This window comes from Oreochromis niloticus, unplaced genomic scaffold (genome assembly GCF_001858045.2).
Source record: "Oreochromis niloticus isolate F11D_XX unplaced genomic scaffold, O_niloticus_UMD_NMBU tig00001669_pilon, whole genome shotgun sequence".
NCBI lineage: Eukaryota > Metazoa > Chordata > Actinopteri > Cichliformes > Cichlidae > Oreochromis > Oreochromis niloticus.
Genome location: NW_020327445.1, coordinates 129,777 through 135,804, shown reverse-complemented (window position 1 = coordinate 135,804; position 6,028 = coordinate 129,777). Strand labels below are relative to the sequence as shown.

Here is a 6,028-nt window from a genome sequence, read left to right as displayed (position 1 = left end):
GTCATGAAGAGGCTTCCTGCTCTGCAGTAAACTGTTCACTTCAGATTGGATTAATGACACGGCTCAGTTTAAAACAACTTCCACTAACACACTGAGTGTTTCTGTGATCGGCAGTGGAACCAGGTTAAAGTGTCACTACAATAGAAACATCATTTTAATGCTGCACTCAGTAACAGGACAGAAAGCCTCCAATGATTCATGTTTCTAAAGTCCAGACTCCATTTCTGCTTTTGCTTCATCCCAGTTTCCCCACAAACGCCTCCTTTCCTGCTCAAAGTTTCACTTCCCTGATGTCAGTGTCAGCACAAATCTGCTGCTCCATAGTTCACAGTAATGGGAGAACTGCTGATCATCTTTGAATCCTGGATCAGGAAGTAAAGCCGGTAAATATTTGGCTTTTAAATAAGTTTTTTGTCTTTCACTCAGCCTGCTGTCACTGTGTTTTAAAGAGAAAAGGAGATTTCAGATTAAAAGGTGTTCCTGCTGCTCCAGCACTAAAGGAGGTGACCGCGCTGATGCCTGTTCATAATTTCACTAAAGCTAATAAACTGTTGGCTAAATGTTCTTGTTGTCTGAGGTAAACAGAGGTGAGAGGAGCAGATGATAAGGATTAAATATAATGCTGAATAACTAAATGCTGCTAGACTGTGACGTCACTCTCAGCAGCATCAGCTTATTTCTTTAGTCTGACCTTTAACATAAGGTAGCTTAGCTAGCATAGCAGCTAGCAGTTAGAGTATGAACTCTGTAAGCAATCAGCTTGGTCTTGGTGGTTACCTGGTTTTCAGGTTCACTGGTTTAGATTTGATTACATTTGCCTCCATGTTCCAGATGTAGCATTTTTATTAATTTCATTGTATCAAACAGAGAAACAAAGAAGAGGTTTATTTCTGAGGTAGTTGTCGTGGAGTCCCTATTTTGTCTCTGAATCACTGAAACAACTTTTTATTGTCTGGATGAAAATCTCACTAAACTCATTTCTTAAACACCCACACCCCAAAAAATAGGGGCAAAAGGGAGGTGATCTTGTTTAATCGGTTATTACATGGGGTGAAAAATAGGGTGACCATATTTTGATTTCCAAAAAAGAGGACACTTAGCTTAGTCATGAAGAACTTGCATAAAGAAACATATTTAACATATTTAAAAATTGCCTTCTCTGTGCGGTTAATAATTTTAGAAATAAAATATGTCATATAGGCTTTTACAAGTCAATAAGTGCAAAAAAAAAAATAACTTAAAAACCTCTGGAATTAAATAATGGTACAGAAATAATGCCTCATCGGCATAAGAAAAATTACCAGTACTGGGTTGTATGAGGGCTGGACTGGGACAAAAAATTGACCAGGGCATTTTGACTAGAGACCGGCCCACCAGGTATTATAGGAAAAGCCATAAAGCCATAAACACTGTCTTGTTGGTATATGCATGATTCATATAATTATTTATGAAAAGCTAGACATTTTAAATGAGAATAAGAAAGAAAAGTATTTCTTTGAGACCCCCTCTCCCTGTTAATGCCCTATCTGCCCCCCTGGCAAAAACTTTGCTAGACCCGCCCCTGCACGGTTACCAGCTGTCAGCTACATAGAAAAGGATCCTGGTGTTATTTCGTTATTTTACACATCGGCCAGCATATGGCCAATCCACCACCTTTCACTGTTTATACTGTTACAAAAACAACAACAACAGCAACAAAACCATCAGCCCGTAAAAACGAACAAATGCCCGGTATGCCCGATGGCCAGTCCAGTTATGGTCAGTACAAGGGAAATTTCTTTAGCAGTTCATCTGAAAAGATGCACTTGCGCTTTGGGATCTAGTTAGCCTTAGTAACTGCTGATCATCATGAGGCTATCAGCTCCCAGCAAAGATAACGGAGGAAATCGGGATAGTAAGTCAATTTCTGTTCTAGTGCATTTGCGCTGCTGTGCATTTCTGTCATGGCTTGTTTTAGCTGTGTTTTGATGTTGTAGAAATGGTTCATATCAGATTTTAGCTTAGGTTCAGAGGTTTTTCTGGATACCACACATTTCAGAACTTATATTTTTGACTAGGGTGACCAACAGTCCTCTTTTCCCCAGACATGCCCACTTTTCACGTCCTATCCGGGGCGTGCGGGGGGATTTTCGAGATTGATACAAATGTCCGGATTTTCCTGTATTCTGACAGAGGACCCATGTGTGAGACGTCAATGGCTGATATAAAGATTTATTTCTCCTCATTTTTCTGAAAGTTGTTTTTATGTTCCTGGATGATGTTTATGATTATGCTGGACTTGTTGTACTCCAGGCTGTATCCCAGTCGTGTCCTCATCAGACAAGGATCAGCACAATGTGGGAAGATGGTGGAATTTTCCTTCTTTCACTAAAATCACAGTTTTGAAGTGTTTTCACAATGATGTGATGCCTAAAAAAAAAAGGGAAACAATGTTTTTCAGTTTGTGGCAGAGGTGTCAATATGGATGTTTTTTCCACTTTCGTAACAGGGTCTGTGGAGAAAAAGTGCAGTGTTTGTGTTGTGTGACAAGTTTAACCTTGTGTTTTAATCCCAGTACTGGAATCACTTTGCCAAATCATTAGGCAAGGCAAGGCAAGGCAAGTTTATTTATATAGCACAATTCAACAACAAGGTGATTCAAAGTGCTTTACAGAGACATTAAAAACAAAATAGATAAAAAGCATGATTTAAAATTGATTAAGACAAGCAAGCAAACAAACAAACAAACAAAACAGTATATAAAATCAAAAATCAAAACAGTAGATAAAATCAGAACAGTAGATAAAATCAGAACAGTACATAAAATCAGTAGTTAAAAAGTAGGTTTTGAAATTTAAACTTAAGTGTGGATTTGGTGCTTTATTCAAATGCAGCTGAGAATAGGTGAGTCTTCAACCTGGATTTAAATAAACTGAGTGTTTCAGCTGATCTGAGGCTTTCTGGGAGTTTGTTCCAGATATAAGGAGCATAAAAGCTGAATGCAGCTTCTCCGTGTCTGGTTCTGACTCTGTGAACTGATAAAAAACCGGATCCAGATGACCTGAGAGATCTGGAAGGTTCATACTGGGTCAGGAGGTCACTGATGTATTTTGGTCCTAAACCATTCAGAGCTTTATAGACTAGCATCAGAACTTTAAAGTCTATCCTCTGACGGACAGGCAGCCAGTGTAAAGACCTCAGAGCTGGACTGATGTGGTCCACTTTTTTGGTCTTAGTGAGGACTCTAGCAGCAGAGTTCTGAATGAGCTGTAGTTGTCTGACTGATTTTTTAGGTAGCCCTGTAAAGATGCTGTTACAGTAATCAAGCCTACTAAAGATGAATGCATGGACTAGTTTTTCCAGGTCCTGTTGAGACATCAGATCTTTTATCCTTGAAATATTCTTGAGGTGATAGTAAGCTGATTTTGTTATTGTCTTAATGTGTTTTTCTAAGTTTAGGTCTGCATCCATCACTACACCCAAATTTCTTGCCTGGTTTGTGGTTTTTAGGTGTATAGATTGAAGTTCTCTGGTGACCTGTAATCGTTTTTCTTTGGCACCAAAGACTATTACCTCAGTTTTATTTTTGTTTAGCTGGAGAAAATTGTGGCACAGCCAGTCATTAATTTCCTCAATGCATTTACCAAGAGCCTGTACAGGGCCTCGGTCTCCTGGTGACATTGTGATATATATCTGTGTGTCATCTGCATAGCTGTGATAGTTTATTTTGTTGTTCTTTATAATCTGTGCCAGTGGGAGCATGTAAATGTTGAACAGAAGGGGTCCCAAGATGGAACCTTGGGGAACTCCACATGTGATACTCGTCTGCTCAGATGTGAAGTTACCTATTGATACAAAGTATTTCCTGTTTTCTAAGTATGTTTTGAACCAGTTTAGTACAGTTCCTGAAAGACCTGCCCAGTTCTCCAGTCGTTTGAGTAATATGTTGTGGTCAACTGTATCAAATGCTGCACTGAGATCCAGTAAAACTAAGACTGACATTGTTCCACTGTCTGTGTTCAGACATATGTCATTAAACACTTTGGTCAGAGCGGTTTCAGTGCTGTGGTTCTGTCTAAAACCTGACTGGAAGGCATCATAGCAGTTATTCTGTTTTAAGAAGTAATTGAGCTGTTGAGAAACTGCTTTTTCAATAATCTTACTTAAAAATGGGAGATTTGAGATTGGCCTGTAGTTGTTCATTTGTGTCTTGTCAAGATTGTCCTTTTTCAGTATAGGTTTAATTACAGCAGTTTTTAGTGATTCTGGAAACACACCTGACATTAAAGAAAAGTTGACGATCTGTAACAGGTCTGACTCCAAAGTCTTTGTGACCTTTTTGAAAAAACTTGTTGGCAGGACATCTAAACAGCAAGAGGAGGAGTTCAGTTGACCTAAGATGTCCTCCAGGTCTTTGCTGTAAATAGGGTGAAACTGTTTGATGGTGTTTAAACAGTTTTTCGGTGGACACAGTACATATCCTGGATCTGCTGTTGATGTACCAATTGCTTGTCTAATCTTTTGGATTTTTTCTGTGAAGAATTTGGCAAAGTCATTGCAGGCCATGGTCGAATGAAGTTCAGCTGCCACTGACACAGGAGGGTTTGTTAGCCTGTCAACTGTAGAAAATAAGACCCGAGCGTTATGACTGTTTTTGGTGATGATGTCAGAGAAGTAGGACCTCCTTGCACTCCTCAGTTGTAAATTATAATTGTGAAGTTTCTCTTTATAGATGTCATAATGAACCTGGAGGTTTGTTTTTCTCCATCTGCGCTCAGCTTTCCTACACTCTCTTTTTTCATTTTTCACCAGTGTGGAGTTTCTCCATGGAGACTTCGTCCTTCCAGAGATAACCTTCACCTTAATGGGAGCAATAGTGTCCATTACATTTAACATTTTAGCATTGAAGCTATTGACGAGCTCATTGACTGAACCTCTGGACAGGTCAGGTGTTAATGGGAAGACCCGGTTAAAGATCTCACTACTGTGTTCAGTTATACACCGTTTTGTGATCACTGCTGTTGACATATTTGTGTGGGCTGAGATTTTACTTTTAAAGAAAACACAGTAATGATCAGACAGGCCCACATCAGACACAGTAACCTTTGAAATGCTCAGGCCCTTGGAGATCAGTAGGTCAAGAGTGTGTCCTCTATTATGTGTGGCCTCTGTTACATGCTGAGTCAGCCCAAAGTTGCCCAGAGTGTTACTCAGGTCTTTAGTCCCTTTGTCCTGAGGGTTGTCCACATGGATGTTAAAATCCCCAACAATAATTACACAGTCGAAATCAACACAGATCACAGACAGCAGTTCACTGAGGTCATTGAAAAAGTCTGTGCAGTGTTTGGGAGGCCTGTAAACATTAAGAAACACAACTTTGGATGGGGCCTTCAGCTGTGAAGCCACATATTCAAAAGACTGAAAACTTCCAGGAGATAGCTGCTTACATTGAAATGAGTCATTAAATAAGACGGCAACCTCTCCTCCTCTCCTGCTCACCCTGGCCTCACTGATAAAACTGTAGTTAGGAGGGGTCGACTCGATGAGAACAGCTCCACTGTTACTTTGGTCCAACCAAGTTTCAGTTAAAAACATAAAATCAAGGCTGTGCTCGGTGATTAGATCATTAATTAAAAATGTTTTCCCAGCTAAAGATCTAACGTTTAATAAAGCTAACTTAAGTGTTTTAGAGGTATTATTTGCCCCCTCGTGTTTGGGAGCAGTCTGTGGCACACAAGGTATGTTTACTATATTTAAAGATCTTTTAGAGTGCAGCTCTCTGTGTTTTGACCAGGCCACATGTCTCCTTCTGTCACCTAAAAGTACAGAAATTTTAAAACCTTCTAATAAACAGGGTCCCAGCTTCTCCTGGGAAAAGTCACCACTGCCATAATCCTCGCAGCCCGGACCCTCCACACATCACACATCAGACTGCGGAGACAGAGCATGAAGGTGGTAAGGAGGAACTAAGGGGGCGAGGCTGGGCAATGTAACTTCGATTGCTCTGTTGAGGGCGGGGCTCGATGGCGAACCTTTGGCTGCTCTGGTG

At 40.2% G+C, this 6,028-nt stretch overlaps 1 protein-coding gene across 1 annotated transcript in view; it reads left to right on the top strand.

The window, feature by feature from the left end:
• Positions 1-303: 303 nt before the first annotated feature.
• Positions 304-6,028, top strand: part of LOC106097555 (protein NLRC3-like) — a 48,850-nt gene continuing 43,125 nt past the window's right edge. Inside the window, exon 1 of the mRNA XM_025904448.1 lies at positions 304-383. The gene's annotated coding sequence lies outside the window, so the exon portion shown is untranslated. The remainder of the gene's footprint in view (positions 384-6,028) is intronic.